This window comes from Callithrix jacchus, chromosome 11 (assembly GCF_049354715.1).
Source record: "Callithrix jacchus isolate 240 chromosome 11, calJac240_pri, whole genome shotgun sequence".
Taxonomy (NCBI): Eukaryota; Metazoa; Chordata; class Mammalia; order Primates; family Cebidae; genus Callithrix; species Callithrix jacchus.
This window is the reverse complement of record NC_133512.1, coordinates 1,203,065-1,223,094: the sequence shown is the minus strand read 5'-3', so window position 1 is coordinate 1,223,094 and position 20,030 is coordinate 1,203,065. Positions and strand designations below refer to the sequence as shown.

The following is a 20,030-nucleotide window of genomic DNA, read 5'->3' as shown; positions in this document are numbered from 1 at the left end:
AAAATGGTTGACATGTTTTCATGTGTATATACATAAAACACTGAAATCGTTACTACAGCCAAGGAAAATAACATACCCGTCACCTGTCGTTGTTCATTCATTGATTCATCTTGTATACACTGCTTTCTGTTTTTTACAGTAATTTGTTTTCACAAATCTGAATGGAAAATAATGACACAGATGGTCTCCCATGACCTCTTTTATTTCTCCAGCATCATCTCTCTTGTTACTGCCAACCTCCATCTTTATTCTCTAAACCTTAGCTATGGCTCTCCATCAAAGTTGGGATTCTAAAGGTCCAGCTGCTCATGGATGCTTTCTTAGGAAGAGCTTTCATAAACTTTTAGTAAACATATTATCTTAGGCTTATCTAAGGGTGTAGACCTCACGTATGTCAGGAGGCTTTTCCTGAGTTAGGTGGTCCCATAAGATTATAAGTGTGCTAAAAAATTCCTATTGCTTAGTGACATAGTAGCTGCAGTAACATTGTAGTGCAATGCACCACCTTCCTGTGTTTAGTTAGCCACATACTTAGTACTAACACAGTACTAAGTACAGTATTATGCTGTACAGGTTTGTAACCTAGGAACACTAGGCTATACCATACAGTGCAATGCGCCACCTTCCTGTGTTTAGATAGCCACATACTTAGTACTAACACAGTACTAAGTACAGTATTATGCTGTACAGGTTTGTAAGCTAGGAACACTAGGCTATACCATACAGTGCAACGCGCCACCTTCCTGTGTTTAGATAGCCACATACTTAGTACTAACACAGTACTAAGTACAGTATTATGCTGTAGAGATTTGTAACCTAGGAACACTAGGCTATACCATACAGTGCAATGCGCCACCTTCCTGTGTTTAGATAGCCACATACTTAGTACTAACACAGTACTAAGTACAGTATTATGCTGTAGAGATTTGTAACCTAGGAACACTAGGCTATACCATACAGTGCAATGCGCCACCTTCCTGTGTTTAGATAGCCACATACTTAGTACTAACACAGTACTAAGTACAGTATTATGCTGTAGAGATTTGTAACCTAGGAACACTAGGCTATACCATACAGTGCAATGCGCCACCTTCCTGTGTTTAGATAGCCACATACTTAGTACTAACACAGTACTAAGTACAGTATTATGCTGTAGAGATTTGTAACCTAGGAACACTAGGCTATACCATACAGTGCAATGCGCCACCTTCCTGTGTTTAGATAGCCACATACTTAGTACTAACACAGTACTAAGCACAGTATTATGCTGTACAGATTTGTAACCTAGGAACACTAGGCTATATCATACAGTGCAATGCGCCACCTTCCTGTGTTTAGATAGCCACATACTTAGTACTAACACAGTACTAAGTACAGTATTATGCTGTACAGATTTGTAACCTAGGAACACTAGGCTATACCATACAGTGCAATGTGTCACCTTTCTGTGTTTACATACCCACATACTTAATACTGTGGACAACTATAACACAGTACTAAGTACAGTATTATGCTGTACAGGTTTGTAACCTAGGAACAATAGGCTATACCATACAGCCTAGGCATGTAGTTGGCTATCCCATCTAGGTTTGTGTAAGTACACTTGATGATTTTCACACAATGACAGTATTGCCTAAGGACATTCTTATAACATAACTCCATTGTTATGTTCTAGAATATTTATTCTTTTTATTGAGAAGAGTTTGGAAATAAGGTGGCGTAGACCTTTTGCTCACCAAGCATTTGAAGCCCACAATTCAATCTAGAAGACCTGTGTTTGCTTTTCATTGTACTGGACTTGGGTACTATAGAATTAAGCAGATTACATGCAGGTTAAAAAAGTCATTAATGCAATTAAAATCTGCCAATAAGTTTCAACAATGACATTATTAGATGACCGCTTTAGTCTCCCTTTTCTAAGGAGCATTACCTCATAGCAGAGATTCCTGTGCTGCCTGGTCTCCTCCAGGGGTGTCCAGCGGAGGGAATACAGTCATGAGTTCTTACTTCCTGTTTCTGGTTGGGCCACTAAAGCGCCTTCCTCATCCCTGTTTGCTTATCACTATCTACAGAAACTAAAAATTACGGCATCAGGCTGCTAAAGGCCTAGAACAAAACTAAACAAAACAACAACAAAATAAAGTGGGTTGAACAAACTTGGGTCCAAAGGAGCAGTATTATAATTTGATATGCAGCATAGAGTGCACGAGTCATGGAGAGGAAAATGATCTAAAATTGTAAAGCTTCCTAGAGATTGTCGTACTTTTCTAAATATAGCGAGCTTACACAGATGGCTAAACAGTTCTGTCTTGTTCAGGTTCGTTGGACTCACGGTAGTAATTGCATGTGAACCACTGAGCAGGATATTAATCACTCAGATTAGAGGGCACAGTAGTCTTCAGTAGTAAAAAGTAATTTATCATTTTCACATGTACTTAACCTGGAGAACCAGGTGCTTCAAAGTTGCCTCAATTTTATTTTAAGGAGCGATACTCAGACAGGTGAGAGGAAGTTTAACAAGAGAGCTGCTTAAACCTGTCAAGCTTCAAATTACAATGTCAATTTGGTTTTGAAAGTGTGTTTTTTGCATATCTGACATGAATGCTGTTGTATTTTTTATTTTGTCACTGTAATGGAAAATAAACCAATCGTGTTGAACAAGCTTTATTGAAGTCATTTAACGTGTGAATTAATAGAGGATCAGTTTGAGCTCTTCTATTTTTAATGAGATACACTTTTTTATATGAAGTAGATCCATGTTCTTCTGCTCCGTCATTGAATTACAAACCATCCTCAACTGAGGGGCTTAAGATAACTTTTATTCTGCTCACAATTCTGCGGGTCAGGGATTCGGGAAGGACTTGGCTGGCTGGTTTGAGTCTGTTCTACCTGGTGTCAAGTGGGCCTGCTGGAAATGGAGACTCCACTTCCAACATGTGTCTTGGGTCACATGTTAGGAATCTTGGTGCTCTTTCTTTCTTGTTCTCTTCCTCTCTATTTTTTTCTCTCTGCCCACATGGCTTTTATCCTTCAGGGTGCTGCCATCGGGCTTGGGCTTCTTACTACCTGGTGGTCTCAGGGCAATTGGACTTGCCTGGATTCCAAGGTCAAGTGTTCTGAGAGACAAGAAGTGAAAGGTGCTAGTCTCTTAACTATGGCCTGGGTCCAGAAGTGGGCGTAGCATCATTTCTGCTGTGTCTTATTGGTCAAGCCTGGGTCCAGAAGTGGGCGTAGCATCATTTCTGCTGTGTCTTATTGGTCAAGCCTGGGTCCAGAAGTGGGCGTAGCATCATTTCTGCTGTGTCTTATTGGTCAAGCCTGGGTCCAGAAGTGGGCGTAGCATCATTTCTGCTGTGTCTTATTGGTCAAGCCTGGGTCCAGAAGTGGGCGTAGCATCATTTCTGCTGTGTCTTATTGGTCAAGCCTGGGTCCAGAAGTGGGCGTAGCATCATTTCTGCTGTGTCTTATTGGTCAAGCCTGGGACCAGAAGTGGGCGTAGCATCATTTCTGCTGTGTCTTATTGGTCAAGCTCTCACTGAATCCACCCATTCAGGAGAATGGGCCATAGACTAAATCTCTTGAGGAAAGAAGCATTAAAGACTTTCCAGCTTTCTTCAATCCACATAGCAAACCTTCAACCCTTTTCAGAATAATCTGACTTGAGACCTTCCCTGGGGATCTGTAGATCTGGAGTAGGTAGATTCCTCATTTGATGAATGGTAGACGGTTTTAATCTTGACAACCCCAGTCAAGTACTGGTCTGTTTGAATGTTTGCTTGCCTACTTGATGATTTATTTGGACTGGGAATAGCTGTGATTCCTTTTTCATGTTAGGAATAAACACAGTATTGTGGACTTAACTGGTGAGTTTAATTCTAACTGCAGTTCTTTGGCTGCAGTTAATGATTAGTCACAGCAGGCGGCTTAATAAAGGAAAACCAAATGATATAAATATTATAATGAAAATCTTTGATTTGGACATCGAGGGGAAGACGGCCCAGGTTACAAAAATAATCTACCTTTGTTAATACTTTTTTTTCTGACTTTAATTTTATTTCCCTTTGTATTTGTTTACCTATCAAAACCATGTTAAACAAAAAAACCCCACAGCTTTCAAAGTGATCGTCATCCTACTACAGCACATTGAGGCACTCGTCTTTAAGTATTTTATAAAGTACAAGGCATGTCTTGGTCTGATAGTGATTCTACTGAGTCTTACTCTTAGCGTTAAGAATATGCTCATCTCCTCCAACACCAGAATTTCAGTGGAAAGAGTGATGTTATAAGCCCTCTCTAACAGCTTAGCAAGGGAATCAATAGGTAGGAGGTAAGCTTCTCCTCGCACAGAAGACCTTATTGGATTGGGTTTTAAATCCATATGATTAAGAGGAATCATTCTTTTCCTCGTGAATGAATCTTGTTCATGAGGGTCAATCATTCGAAGACATTTGCAGAAGTGGTAAAATGGTAATTTGGTGGCTAGAGAGGATTACACAGTAAACCTGCTTACCCATATATTTCTTATCCAGTTTCTCTTAATATAGCCTCACCTTCAACTTATCAGGTCTGGCTTGCAGAAGTTTATACCTTTGAGAAATACCTAGAAATAATCAAATACTTATGGGATGCTCCTTAAGAAACAGAGGCACAAATAAAAGATATAGCCACAAACCTGAGGGACTTCTATAGACACATGTCCAATTTTCATGTGTCTGGTTTATGGAAATACTTTGGTCAGAATGTTTAGGAGTTGAAGTTGTAGCTTAAAAAGCCACACCAGGAGGCCGGGCACAGTGGCTCATGCCTGTAATCCCAGCACTTTGGGAGGCTGAGGCAGGTGGATCACGAGGTCAAGAGATCGAGACCATCCTGGTCAACATGGTGAAACCCCGTCTCTACTAAAAAAATACAAAAAATTAGCTGGGCATGGTGGCGCGTGCCTGTAATCCCAGCTACTCAGGAGGCTGAGGCAGGAGAATTGCCTGAACCCAGGAGGCGGAGGTTGCGGTGAGCCGAGATCGCGCCATTGCACTCCAGCCTGGGTAACAAGAGCAAAACTCCATCTCTTAAAAAAAAAAAAAAAGCCACACCAGGTAGTGAAAAACTTCATTAGCATGAACGTTTTTGTTTGTTATTAATCAAAGCACTGTTTAGATAGTATAGGTGGAAGTCATAGCTCTTACTGTGTCTGATTTATTCATTTTCTAAATCTAGACACATTTCTGTGACTTTAGTCAAAGGTGTCTCTCATGGTTTTGATATTCATATTACATTGATAGTCACATGCACAGTACTTTACAAAAATCTTCCAACTTAACAAAAGTTTATTTAATACTTATCACAGTATATTGCCATATAGTTCAGTAAATATTGGAAATAATAAGATATCTACAAATGCCTCTGATAATAGGTACACGGGCTCGTAGGTGAGATTCAGATGAACAAAGCAATAATAATAAAATGCAGTAAGTGCTATAATAGATACAAGTATTGAAGGTTGTTGGGAACAATCAGGTCCCTCGGGAGGATACTTACATTATCATGTACTCTTCTGTCACTAGATTACAAAGTGAGCCTACAGTTATTGCTTATTATTCATGGTGTTTGAAAGTATGGGCATATCGAAGTATAATAGGATAGTCCAGAATCTTTTCTCCTTGTTTTCTTCAAGTTTTCAGTTATTTTAAAAATGTATGTTTTGCTGATTTTTAGGCTTTCTTTTTTTTTTTTTCAGAAAGGCAAATGGCTCAAAAATATTGTGGACACTAGGAGGAAGATAGCCCAGTATCCATACATGTACAAATAATTGATATGGATGTTGTACATATAGGTAATAGCGTGACCTCTCTCTGTTGCAAGACAAAGCCAGGAGTTATTTTTTCCATGAGGGTCTCATGTGTTATTTCACTTGGATTTTGATGTGGCTCAGTCATCACATTTGATGAACCCAGTAATTGATTAAATCCAGCAAATGATTCCCTCAGGCTTGCCCGTGTTCGGCCTTGATGAATCAGCATACCTGAAAAGTCCTCAACAACCACCACCTTTGCTGGTAATAATTGATTGTCACGTGTGAGGGGTGGGAAGGTGAGCGTCACCCTGTGGGAGGCTGCCTTCTCAGCGCTTGTATCCTAGGTTGGCTTGTGCTACATCTTCTGCTGAACTGTGCCCCATTTCCTTCCCAGGATATATGAAGGCCCACTGGTTAATTCTGAAGCTCTTTCAGCACCTTAGAAATAGAGTTGGTGGGCCGGGCGCAGTGGCTCAAGCCTGTAATCCCAGCCCTTTGGGAGGCCGAGGCGGGTGGATCACGAGGTCAAGAGATCGAGACCATCCTGGTCAACAAGGTGAAACCCCATCTCCACTAAAAATACAAAAAATTAGCTGGGCATGGTGGCACGTGCCTGTAATCCCAGCTACTCAGGAGGCTGGGGCAGGAGAATTGCCTGAACCCAGGAGGCGGAGGTCGCGGTGAGCCAACATTGCACCATTGCACTCCAGCCTGGGTAACAAGAGCGAAACTCCGTCTCAAAAAAAAAAAAAAGAAATAGAGTTGGTGGACTGTTGTCTGGCTTTGCAATTACAAGTGGTAACTAAATGACTTGGGAAAGTGAACAGAGGTGACGTGGGATAAATCAAACCATACATTTCCACACACTTAACGCACAACCAGTCCTGCATCCTCCTACTTACTTAGTAATATCGATTTTCAGAACCTAAGTGGTAACATGAGAGACAAGAGGATCTTCAAGAGATAAATCCCTTTAAAAATATTTTCCTGTATTTTGTGATGACTAATAAATTCTCAAAATGTTAAGCACAAGTACATCAGCCGTGAGAATTTGTCCGGTTTACATTCCAAGATTGCCACCCTGAATCGGTGATTTCATAGCAGCCACAGTGGTTTAGTTAGAGCCCCAGTCAGAGATGGATGCTGAAACTTCACCTGCAAGGGTAAGTTCGAGGGCAATTAAAGTGAGAAAGGGCCAACAGACACACAATTTCAGGTAAAACGTGGCTGAGGGTGGGGGATGGGGAGTGATGAAGGGTCTACATAGTTTTGATCCAAGTTCACAGTACAGGCAGCCATCACTCAGTCATTCACTTAACCCTGCTAATGTCTCCGCAGGAGACTGGAGGTGGGGGCACAGGTGTAGGGATCTAGGCCCAGAAAGACTTTTTAGAGGCTTTAGCCTGGGAACTAGGCATGGGATGAGAGGGTGCTGGGATGTAGTAAGTGTAATAGCTCAGGCACCATGTCTGGATAGTGTGTCTAGAAACCTTTAGCAGGGGTGACCTTGGCATTGAGTCGTCACGTCTGAGTCAAGAGGCTCATCTAGGCACAATTGATTTGCCTTTTCTCTTCTGTCTTTCTTCTGTCTGATAATTACTACCATTCTTCCATTTATCCAGGAACAAAACTTCCGAGCCCCTTTGTATGAACTTCTGTTGTGTGTTTCTTCAACTTTAACTTTTTATTCTTCCTCTCTGCCAATGAGTAGCAGGTCTCTAACAGATCGAATGCTTTTCTTTCATATTACTTTTCCTCCCGTGATCTTGGTCCAGCCCCATCACCTGTCTCTTGGAGTATTGAGTAGCCTCCTTAATCTCTCTCCTTACTCTGCCTTCTTCATCTCCTCCATGCTGCATACCTATGTCTGATTAATTTCTCCACAGCTCCTCTGATTGTGCCCTCTATGTTTGAAAAATAACAGCAAATCTCCATTGGCTTCCTGTTGGCCATTAAATGCTTGTCTTCTTGTCTTGGATTTTAAGGCTCCCTACACTTGCTTCCACTTCAACTTTGCTGCCTTGTCTGTTACCTCCTTCCATTCACCCTAAGTTCCAGTCAAGCTGAATTCCTTACTGTCGTATTTGCCTGATGTTTTTTTTTTTTTTAAAAAATGATCCTTTCTTCTTTTATATTCTTTCTAGCATGTTAAATGTTCTCATTTTTATCTGTTGAAATCCCATCTTTTCTCCAAGATTCAATTCAAAGTCCATCCTCTTCAATGGAAACTTCTTAGGTATTTCCACCTAAAAAAAATGTTCCTGCTTCTCTAATTCCATGTGTAAGAGTTAGTTGGGTGTGTGTCATTCCTTGTGGCATCACTGATTCTTTTGTGAGTGAGGAATATGCTCCCCAAAGCATTGGGCATGACAGGAGTTTATTAAATGTGCATTGAATTTATGAATACATCAGATTGGGATCATTTGTATATTTCTATCATGGGTCAGAACTAACGTCATAGTTACCAGGGGGAAGGGTGGGTAAATATGCTCAGATTGTGACTCGTGACTCATACTTTCAAATGGCTTTGCAGTTCACTGCATACTCCCACATGCAGACTCACATTTGACCCTCACATTGGCTAGTGTAGAGGCCTATGAGGTCAGCAAGACAGATGGCGTGCATGGCAAGAACCAGTAAGTACGTAACTGCTTGAATCATTGACTCTGCCTTTCTTTTCCTTTTTTAGTCCCTGCAATATGGAACTCAAGCTTTGGGTGGAAATACGGAGAGTATTCCAGCTCTAATCAGTGCCTCAATCTCTGTGTTCCCTCTGCTCAAGCCATTAATCCTGGAGGTGCTTAGTACGGTATCAGGTGTTGCTCAGGGTGCATCATTCTGAATATTTGATAACTATGTGGTTGTGCATCATTTGGCTGTTCCGTGGTGTGTTGCCAAAATGTTTTTGAGAACAGGTTTCTTAGATTGCCTAATTAAGACCTAGGTGCATTTCAGGATTGTCAATAGCACTTATGCCCAGGTATATCAAAGTGCTTCAGAAGCTATGTCCGGATTTAAGTTACCGGAGGAGACAAATCTCTAAATGCTTCCCAATCCCAGTGGCTCTCCATACTAAGAGGCAACTGACAGGGTCGAGTCAGTCATTGGTGAAGGCTGCATGCTGGGGCCAAGTTCAGCTTCAAAGGCAGATTTTGGACTTCCTTGAGACACTGATCCAGTGAAACAGACCATTGTTTCTTAACCATGGTACTATTGACGTTTTTGCTGTAGGGGCTGTCCTGCGCATTATAGGGTGTTTGGCAGTATCCCTGGCCTCTGCCCACTAGATGCCCGTAGCATCCCAACTTCTCCTAGTTGTGACAACCAAAAGTGTCCCCTGGATGTCAAAATCGCCTGTAGTTGAGAACCATTGGTATATAGGTAAGATTAAGAATCACGTTTGGGTTCTGTCACTTACTTAGCTGTGCCGAATCGCTCCTCTCTGGTCTTAGCGTCCTTGTCTGTAAAGAGATGAGACTGAATCTGAGAACGAATGTGGTCTTTGGCTCAACAACAATATTCTCTAATTTCAGTTACTGAGGTCCTTCCAGGAGGAAGCCCAGGTCACTGAACAGCATGTGCAGTGAGGCCAGGCACTCTGTGCTCTTTAACCAAATCACCCTAAAGGAACAGAATTAGCGCAGAGATCACTGGGCAGGTAACATGGTCTGTGCCCCATGCTGATTGTCCTTTGGTTCCTAGCCAGATTCGCCTTGTTTACAGTACTTCTAAATTCACCTAATTGATAAGAAGCAATCATGGGACATTAAAAGTATTGCGAAAGCACGAACTTTGGCAAACACATCGGTATGTCCAAAGGCCCCCTTCTGACCAAAATCTCTTCTGTCTCTACTGTGTGCCACGTGCTTGACATGCATTTTCTTATTTGATCTTCACAATGATCCTGTTTTATAGAAGAGGAACTCACGGAAAAGAACTTGACCTAGGTCACAAAGCAGACAAATGGTAGGGCCAGGGTGTAAAAACAGGCCTTTCAGATACTGAAAGCATCTTGAATTCTTTCTATCCCTTTGGCTTTATACTTTGGTTTGTTTGTTTTTTTGGATTGAGTCTTGCTCTGTCACCCAGGCTGGAGTGCAATGGTGTGATCTCGGCTCACTGCAACCTCTGCCTACCAGGTTCAAGTGATCCTCCTGCCTCAGCTTCCCGAGTAGCTGGGACTACAGGTGCACACCACCATGCCCAGCTAATTTTTGTACTTTTAATAGAGATGGTGTTTCACCATGTTGTCCAGGCTGATCTCAAACTCCTGACCTCAAGTGATCTGCCCACCTGGGCTTCTCAAAGTGCTGGGATTACAGGTGTGAGCCACTGTGCCCGGCCTGGCTTTATAGATTTTTATAGCTGTGGAGCCCCTCTTTTTTGTTGTTCTCCAAATGAAGCAGCTTAAAGCTGAATGAAGTCAAAGCGTCAAAGAGATCCGCCTTTGGTAGTTCATTTCCCTGCTCTGCCGATTGTTCTTTTCTCCTCAGAAATTTTATGTTTGAAAATTTTTGTATTTGGCCTTAACCTAAAAGTTGAAGCTCTCTGGAAAGTTTAATGAAGACTTAACAAAAAAAACAACAAGCTATATTTAAATAATGTGATTGAAAGGGAAAAATCCTCACCTCCACCACCAGGTTCTTTTTTTCAAAATCGTCTATTTTTGTACTTAACAGCTTAAAGTGCTTTGAAGCAATGTGATCAGTCATACATGAATACATAACTCTTTATGCATAAAAAGTAAATAACAAAAATAGAATCAGATAAGAGAAAACGTGTTCTGTATTTTTCTGTCCTCTGATTTAACATGATACTGCCTTTTCAAAGTTTGTGAGGTCACTGCCTGAATTTTTCCCTTTTCTGTTTCACAAGTGAAATCACACTCAGCCCTGCTTTGTTTATTCCCATGAATTTGGGATCTCAAGGAGAGGGGACTGGACTGATTGATTTCTAAGCAAGCTGGAGGGGGTATGGCAAGATGAGAACATGCTTTGGAAAGGTATGTCTGTAGTCTTTGCCCTGCCATGAAATTGGAAGAGTGTAGTGATTGGGATACAGAGCAGGGCTTTGGAGTTGTCCATACTTGGGTTGAAATCTGAGTCCTGGCATGAACCTGGTGAAATGCTTGGGTGAGTTTCCCCTGCCTGCTGGAATCTGTTTCTTTTGGTAAACGGAAATAGTATTTGCTTCGTAGGGTGCTTGTGAGCCTGGAATGAAATAGTCTATGTGAGGCAGATAGAAAGTCTTTGTTGCATGGAAAGTGCTTAGTCACTGAAGGCTTGGGACTTCAGCACCAGAATTCAGTGACCATGGTGCAGAGACTTGCACTTTGAGATGGTACGGATGGAAGTCTTGGGTCATCTAAGGAAATGGTAGGAAACAGACAGGTCCTGTTCTTCAGGGACTCTGTGAGGCAGAGGCTGAATCTTATTTACTATAGGATGGAATCAACCTTAAATACTTTGTGACTGTCTTTTGGGGCACATGGAATAGGACTTAAAGAAGATTGGGGTAGGTGAGGCAGGAGATCAAGCTACATAAGGGCAATAGGCATTGGGACATGGACATTAGTTAAGAAAAGTTTGGAAGGGCACAGTCTGGTGTGGCCATGGAATATCTTTCTACAGAAAGGCATGTATGGTTTGTCTTCATGTTTACTTTTCTATTTTGGAGGAAAATTTATGTTCCTTAAACTATCATAAACAGCACTGTATTTCATTAATTGAGAGAATACATTCTTGTGTCAGAATGTCTGACTTCTGATCAATTATTTTCTAAGCATATGACCTTTAGCAAGCGACTTTATTTCTCTAAGCCAGTGGTTCTCCATTGGGGGTGATTTGGCTGAATTGGCCCTAAGAGGATATTTGGCAATGTCTACAGACATTTTTTGGTTGTCACTTCTGGGTATGGGGTATATCACTGGTATCTAGCGAATAGAGACCATGGATGCTACTAAATCGTCTAAATACATGGAATATTTTCACAACAATGAAGGATTATCCAAAATCTTAGAATGCCAAGGGTTGAGGGACATAGTTCTAAGCTTTACCTTTTTCTTTAAAAAGAGAATAACATGCCTACCTTATGGGTTTGTTGTAAGGGTTAAATGAGATAAAGATTAAAAGCATTAAGTATATATTCTGGCTTTAATAAGTATAAAGAACATTTTAGTAATTGTTATCAATGTTACTATTTGACTTTATGTAGTAGATTTATGAATTACGTTTCATAAATGTAGCTGACACAATTTTATAGGTATATTAGATACATTTACATTTTACAAGGAAAATTTTTAGAAGTACTTTTAATCATTTTTTGAAAGAGAAGAGATTTTAAAGTTGTCTGGAAGGGTTAATATTGCTTGGCTTATATAAATACAGTATACTCTATCCTGAAACAAATTCGAAATCACAAGTTCCACGTGCTATTATATTTTACTAGTCCTGAAAAGCACAAGATCACAGATCTTAAATGAAACACTGATATTATTGTACGTTGTTACCTAGGAGGCAATAAAACAAAATAAATTTACTGGGAAATGAAGTTCCATTCCTTATTGTGGGAGTAGAGAGAGTAAATTATAATAGTGATTTCAGTGAAAATTAGTAGGTACAAAGCAAATCACAATATAAGTGGAATAGATTCCCACTGAGCACACGTGACAACACAAGTAACCCTAGAAATGGAGGCAGGTTCCTTCCTGCTACAAGTTTGTGAATTGCAGTGCTCCGCCACTAGGGGACAGGGTCATCCCCGTTGTCCTGTTGCACTCTGGCACATACATAAATGGAGGACTTTGTGTTGACTTTTCTATAATCAGTTCTTTAATCATTCAGATGCCTTCCACCATTAGATCATAATCAGAAGTTCTCAGAATTAGCACAGCAATTAAAGCATGTGAGAACCTGACGTGAGCAATGTGGACTGTGAGATGTGCAATCATCCTTCTGCTGTCATACCACGTTCATAGTCCTACGTCTTTGATAATTTTGTCATGATTTTTTGGATAATTTTAGTAACTACAAGTATACTCTGTTGTTTGTAATAGTACTATCTTTACTAATCACCATCACTCACTCGTGACCCATCATCAAGAGAGAAAGTGAATTAACTCTTATTGTAATGCAGATAGTACCTGTTTGCTGGGTAAACAGAAGCCCCATTCCTTCAGAGGACATAAGGCTATTCTTTGGGAAGGAAGGTACTTAACAATAACAATATAATCCTGGTGTTGAGGATAATGATGGGGGTGCTGATGGTGGTGGCCCATGAGCACAGTCACTGCTAATTTCATATTTTCACCTGTTTGCTTTACATCTGCTTTTCTTTCCTGCTGATTCACTCTATTGAGAAATATGTTCCGGGAGCATGATTTTGGGATTTGACAGATGAGGTTCTGATGAAGCCATTGTAAAGCTTAAATTGCTTCCCATTTAGCATCATTATTTTGAATAGAAAAAAAAATTCCCTAAATTAGTCTCTTGTGTTGAAAATGAATCATGTTTAAAGGGTGCTTTTTGTCTTCAGATTGGTGGGGTAGATGATCCCCCTTCTTTGATATCAGTGACTGACTTTTGCCATTGGCTTGTGTGGACCTTGTAGGAGCATAATTATCTAGACGTCTGTAAACAAGGCAACGTACCACTAGCATTCAGAGCAGGGATTTTGGGGTCTGAGAGACCTAAATTTCAATCCAGTTCCCACCCCTTCTTAACTCTGGGATTTTTCAGACAGTTAAGCTTATTCTCAGGGCGGGTGTTACTAGCAGTACCTAATTCAAAGGGTTGTTGTAAAGAGTAGATGAGACAATGTGCATATGCTATATGGCCCAATTCTAGATATATATACTGGCTGTTAATATAGTGCTCTCCCTCCCAGCAAAAATTAATGGCCACAGAATGTCATCCTTCATCATAATTAACTCTATAAAGCTTGACCTCCCTCAGGCACGTATTCTGCTTGTACAGAAGACTAATTCTTCAGGGTCTCATTTATTGGAGGATTCATTGGAATGGGTCCTACAATGGGCAGAGGTGGGAGAATATGTCGCCTCGTGCTTCAGGAGGATCCACAGGGCTGTGAAGGCAAAGTTCAGGTCTACACAAAGAGTCTAAAACAAGGAATCCAACCCCTCTATCCTAAGAGTCTGGATGTCACCTGCTACTGTGATTCTTTTGGCCCCTGTATTTATCTTCCAGTATGTTCTGCAATGCATGGATCTGTGGGCAGGGACCTTACATGTCTCCCATAGATTTAAAAAAGGGTAGGTGAGATTTGCAAAATGAAAGTCAGTCCATGTGGTTGGCGTTAATAACACTACTGAGAGATTGAACAAATTGAAAGTATTTTTTAAAATTAGTCATACTGAAAGTTTTGAGTTGAGCGTATCTTATTTATGGATGTAAATTTTCAGGTATCTGACTCCACTCTCAGACTCTTCGTTTCACTACAGGTTTACTGAGTAGAACTATGCAATTAATGGTCAAGCACTGTGATGACATGATAGGAGAGATACAGGGCCCAGACAGGTCATTTCAGTACCAGCTCCTTGACAGCAGTACAGAGAGAATTTCAATATGAAGTTCTTGGATAAAGATGTCAAGGTTTAGTTATCTCTGCTTAGTTTAGGGGTTCAGAAAAGTCCTTCTGTAGATGACACCTGAAGTTTAAAGATGAGTAAGAACAAACAGCCAGATTTGGAAAGGTGGTACGGGTATTTTATTTAGAAGGAATACTATAAGTAGATAGTTCATTAACACTGCTTTTGTTATCTGAGTCCCAGTCCCTGCTCTGGCTTGAGTGAGGTTTGTATGCAAGAGCAGGGAAGGACCACTACGCTGTGGGTATCCTTGTGGGTGAGCTGCAGCTCCCTGCCTTAGTTACCTTGTAGTGAACTAGATTATCACTCCCCTAAGGGCTGCGAGCAAAAGACAGAAGACAGCTAAGCAGTGTGGCCATTTGGGCTACGTGGACCACTTGTCTGTCAGAATGGCTCACTTCAAAGAAACTAGGAATCACTTTAAAATAAAAATCAAAGAAACTAGGAATCACTTTAAAATAAAAATCAGAGGGAAAATAAAGACTCTCCTACATCTTTCGTAGAAGAGTAGAGATTGACAGTAAATGATGAGATGCGATTGCTCCTTTTTTTCAGTTTTTGTAAAGGCTGGTATGATTTCTTTCTTACATGATTGATAGAAAACATCAATGAAACCATCTAGATCTGGCTTTCTTTGTGGGAAGATAGTATTCCAACAGTTCTCAAATGGTATCAGAATCACCAGCAAGATCTGTTAAAATACAAATTGCTGAGACACCCACCCCCACCCACTCTAAAGTTGTGATCTGGTAGGTCACAGTGAGACCTGTGGATATGCATTTCAAAAAGTTTCCAGGGGTTGCGGATGCTGCCATTCTGCTGGCGCTGCACGTGGGTAACCTCTGCCTTATTAGATATAGGGCTGTTCAGAGTTTCTATGTCTTGTTGAGTTGTTCTTGGTTAAGTTGTGTTTTCTCAAGGAATTTGTTCATTTCATCTAAGTTGTGAAATTCACTGACATAATGTTGCTTGCCATCTTTTTAACATCTGTAAGATCTGCACTGATATCTCTTTTTCATTCCTGACATTAGTAATTTGTCCCTTCTCTTATTATTTCTTGATCAATCTTGCTACTTATTACTTATATTAATGTTTTAAAAAATCTTCGGTCCTTGTTAACTTTTTCTGTTACTGTGTTATTGTACTCTACTTTTGTGTTATTTTCTTTCTTCTACTTACTTTGGGTTTAATTTTGCTCTTCATTTTCTAATTCCTTAAGGTGAAACAGCATTGATTTTAAGCCTTTCATCTTTTCTAATATGAGCATTTAAGCTATACAATTCCCTCTAAGCACTTTGTTCCTCTGTACTTCCCTGTTGCCTCATCCATACGCCTATTGTTACCATAGTAAACCTGTAGGATGTGTATGGTGGGGCAGGTGAATGAATGAATGTAGCTGACCTGGTACTTTAGATTGCTCTTCCTTTGTCCTTGTTTCTTGCATATGTGGTTCTCAGACAAAGGAATTCCATTTATAGGAGAAAAAGTCATTTTTGAAGCACACAATTTTTGAATGGAGAAACCTGTGTTTAGAAAAAGTATGGTAACTGTGAGGCTGACCTGACACTTAAAGAGCATGATTTCACTGCTACATTGGCCACATTTTCTCTGAGCTGGCCCCACTCTGGTGTTTCCTTCGCAAGCCAGGCTGTCCTTCTTGTTCATTACCAAAGGGGGTCAAGATGTAATTTCTTTCCCTTCAAGTCAGATTTCACAGTTGACCAGGTGCATTGGAGCTGAAACATGGGATTACCTTTCCTGGTTTCTCAGCAGCAGCTGGTGTCCATTGCCGTCAGAGGCAAGAGCTACCCTCTTCTAATAGACTCTATATACTTGGACAGAGATGATTCATACTGCTAGGATTTCAAGCTCCTGGGTCTCCCAAGATAAAAACTCTCAGATGCATAGATTTTCTGGCTTTTGGCAACTCATTTAGTGGTCAAAGAATTGGGTTGCTCTCTCCCTCCAAGAAAACGGCAAATTCCCTGGGAAATTTAGTTTGGGACAATCACCATGTAAATCATTTACAACAAACATTGATCACAAAATAGAATTTGTTTACTATCCTCCTTTTAAATTTATACCATTGGTATTGATTGCAAAACAAACAACCAAACAAGCTAGACATAAGAGTTAAAGAGGAAAGAAACATGAAAAGCAGCTCAACAATCAAAGATAGGTTTATTTTAGAGAATAAACCTGAGAGGGGCTTCTGGCCAATTTTGGTCAGGAGGACTCTGTCATACAGACTCAGAACATTGAAGAGTTTGTGGTGGGAGTGCTTATCACAGGCTAGGACTGTTTCTGTGTGGAGGAGAAGTTTATTGCGGGGTTAGAATGTCTGGTTGAAGGGGAGGTTATCTTGGGACTGGCATATCTCTGGTTGGGGAGGGGTTTATCTTAGGATTGGAGTGTTTCTGGTTGGAGATGTCATTTGTGGTTTATGGTCATGCTGACATTAGCCATTAGGCTGATGTCCTTTGGGTTGGATTTAGGTGGTTTTTTTTTTTTTTTTGAGATGGAGTTTCACTCTTGTTACCCAGGCCGGAGTGCAATGACACGATCTCAGCTCACCGCAACCTCCTAGGCGGTTTTTGATCAAGGGGAGCTTTAAAATGGTGGTGCCTGTCCAAGATGGCAATGCTCCTGCTCTGTCACTATGCTGAGGAGAAATTAAACTTTGCCTTTAAATAGTAAAGTATGATTGTAATAATAAAAATAGCCATAATATTACTTGAAGATGCATGATAATAATTATGTTCCTGGCACTGGGCTAAATGCATTATATACTTATTTAATTTTTATTAAATCCTCTGAAATAGGTGCTATAATATTATTGCCTCCATTTTATGGCTGAGAAAACTGAGTCTTAGAGAATCATAAGCAACTTTCCAAGATCAGGAAATAATGGGGCTTGGTTCAGTTGAAGCCAATTTGACTTTTGGCCCCAATCTCTTAACTTTTATGCTACCTTGCCTCTGTATTTAATTTTGGAGGTATTGGGATATAATGACAAAGGTGGGATTATTACTTAGTGTTTGCATTAAAGTTTTTATCTATACTGATTAAATTCATTTTGATGTGGGTAATTTGGACATTTGGTTAATTCCTGTTTAGATTTTTTGTGCATTTGAAGCCAAATATGACTGGGGGGGTCCAATAACACACCATGGGGAGAAAAGGATAATAATTTTTGTAGATAATGAGGATCTCAGTGAAAACTGCCAAGGAATAGGATCTCCAAATTGCTCATCCTCTTTTTTCACTGCTAAGGGGAATCCATCCACCAGATTGGCATCTATGTCTAAGGCAGAAATCTGTGCTGGCATAAATCAGCTTTTCTTCATTCTTGTGAGATTTATGGGATGTGGCTTCTGATTAAGGCATAATGGGTGGGTGGTGGGTGGGGGAAGTGAGTAGGGGAGGTGGGTATCCTGAAGCTTCAGCCCATCTGTTGGGCCACAAGAGGGTTTAATTTCCTTCTTTTGCTTTTAGAAGCTCGTGGATGAAACCTGTTTTTCTAGTTCTTTTCTCCTGTTGCCTCTCTGCTCTTTCCAGAAAGGGGCTGATATCTGGGTGTTATGTAGCCACAAGTAGCTCTTGTGCTGGTTCAACTGTGACACACAGTAAAAAAAATATATTTTACATTATGTTTCTGTGTGTGCACACACACACATACACCTACATACACACACACACATATACACACATACACGTGCAAACACACATCCACACACACACAAACTCATCTTACTACCAGTGATTAAGTCTAATTTTCCTATTCTATTTTATTAACATAAAACTGTTGGCCATAACCCAGTAAGCTGATTTTATTATCCACTGATAGAGAGCAGTCCATAATTTGAAAAGTACTGATAATGGTCAGTGGGAGTGGAGTAGAAGAGCATAAGCTATATCCTTTTGGGGATGAATTTAAATGTCCAGGTCCAACCTGGACATATATTAATGCATATAAATATGTTAACAAATCAGGGGACCATTTTGTTTAGCAGAGAGAATTGAATATCCTTCCAGGGGTCTTTGGGTTTTCCTCTAACCTGAATCAGAAGAAAGCCATTATAATCCCTCTCTTGGGTCTATGGGTGAAGTGAAAGGAGGTAGCCCACAGGGAGAGAACCTGGTAGAGTTTGAAGGTGACAGTTCAGGGCCCTCTGCTTGTCTCAGTGTTCAGGGTGAAGGTACAAGGTCAGGAAGCTGACTGTGCTTTTGGGAACCACTTCTGGCTCTAATAAGCCTTTGAAAATCTGTATTCTTTGGAGTTTTGCAGTAGATAACAGCAATAATGGAAAACTGGGTTTTGTTTTTTTTTTTTTTCCTTCATTTACCAAGGTACTGACTGAAGGAAGGACATTTATCCCCTTAATAACAAAGGGAATTGGGCCTCTTTGATGCTCAGGGTGGCATGAAATGTATTCCATATATATTCTTCAACCTGCCTTCCAGACTGTACGTTCATTAAAACTACTGAATGAATTCCAGGGTGAGGAAGATTAAGCTGTAATTTACTATATTTCATGGCTCACTTCTCCCTTTTCTTTAAGCCCATTCATCTGTGGGTGAGTCACAAAGAGGCAGCAAATGCATTACAGAGCATCACGCCTCTAGGACAGCTTTGGGAACTGACAATTGAATCTGCTAGGATGCCATCAAGGGAGAGTCTGCCCCTTCCCTTCTGCGTCGTCCTGCCCGGAGATTCAGCACTCCTTTCATCCTGGGAAGCTCTTGCTCTGTCAGCTGATCTCAGCTGAAGATGAGTTTTGAGAAGTCACCTTCTGAATCATTGTGTTGGTAAGAGAGTGCTTGTGATCCCCAGTTCATGGGCTGGTCTTTCCCCATCTCCATCTCTCTGCTCACTTGTTAGTCCTTCCTTGTGAGCCTGAGCATTGCTGCTGCTAATCTCTCAGGAACTCCACAAACAGCACTTCTCAAAATTTAATGTGATCATCTTGGGATGTTTTAAAAATGAAGAATCTAATCCAGAAGAGCTGGGCTGGGGCCGGAGACTCCTCATTTCTACGGTTGCTGATGCCCTGGTCCTTGGCCATTCTTTGGGGAGGGAGGCTCCACAGGTTGGTACATAGTTGTGGAGAGGGCACTGTCTGTGTGCACATTCCTCATTTTCCTAAGACCTGGCACATGACCATGGGATGGCAGGTTTTTATCTACAATAATAGAAGCAGGAATCATGATTCCTTCTCAGTAGAGCTGATCTTTTCTCTCTAGTTCTGTCACTTTTCTTTTAGCTTTACATGTGCCTTTTGGGAATCAGAGTTTCTGTCAGCAGCTGTCTCCACACACCCATAGCAGTGAACAGATTCACTGTGAACTTGATTCCTCGGAGTTGTGAGGAGCAGGGCATGCCCAAGTGGCAGACAGATGGGGATACTCTCCAGGTGTGAGGAATATTTGATAGTGCCACATTTTCTAAACAGAATAGAAAGCCTGGCCTTGCTGTGAAGTCCCTGCTGATCTGGGACACAGCCTGACAGTGAGGCAAGGGCAAGTAGTTTTGTTTTCCTCTTCAGGCCATGAGGTCTCCACTTCCTCCTCCAAAATAATCTTTGAGGTGGCCTCTTCTCTCCAAGACCTCGCCCTCCCGCCGTGGACTTTTCT

General features: G+C 40.9%; 1 protein-coding gene across 21 annotated transcripts in view; it reads left to right on the top strand.

Annotated features, from left to right (window-relative positions):
• PDE1C (phosphodiesterase 1C) overlaps positions 1 to 20,030 on the top strand; it is a 689,353-nt gene that overhangs the window by 354,788 nt on the left and 314,535 nt on the right. For 2 of the 21 annotated variants that reach the window (XM_078342154.1, XM_035253119.3), the window contains exon 1: positions 11,109 to 20,030. This exon is cut by the window's right edge. The exons of 18 other annotated variants lie outside the window; for them this stretch is intronic. The gene's annotated coding sequence lies outside the window, so the exon portion shown is untranslated. Of the gene's footprint in view, positions 1 to 11,035 lie in introns of those variants that run through there. One more of the 21 variants, XM_078342155.1, reaches the window with a different exon arrangement.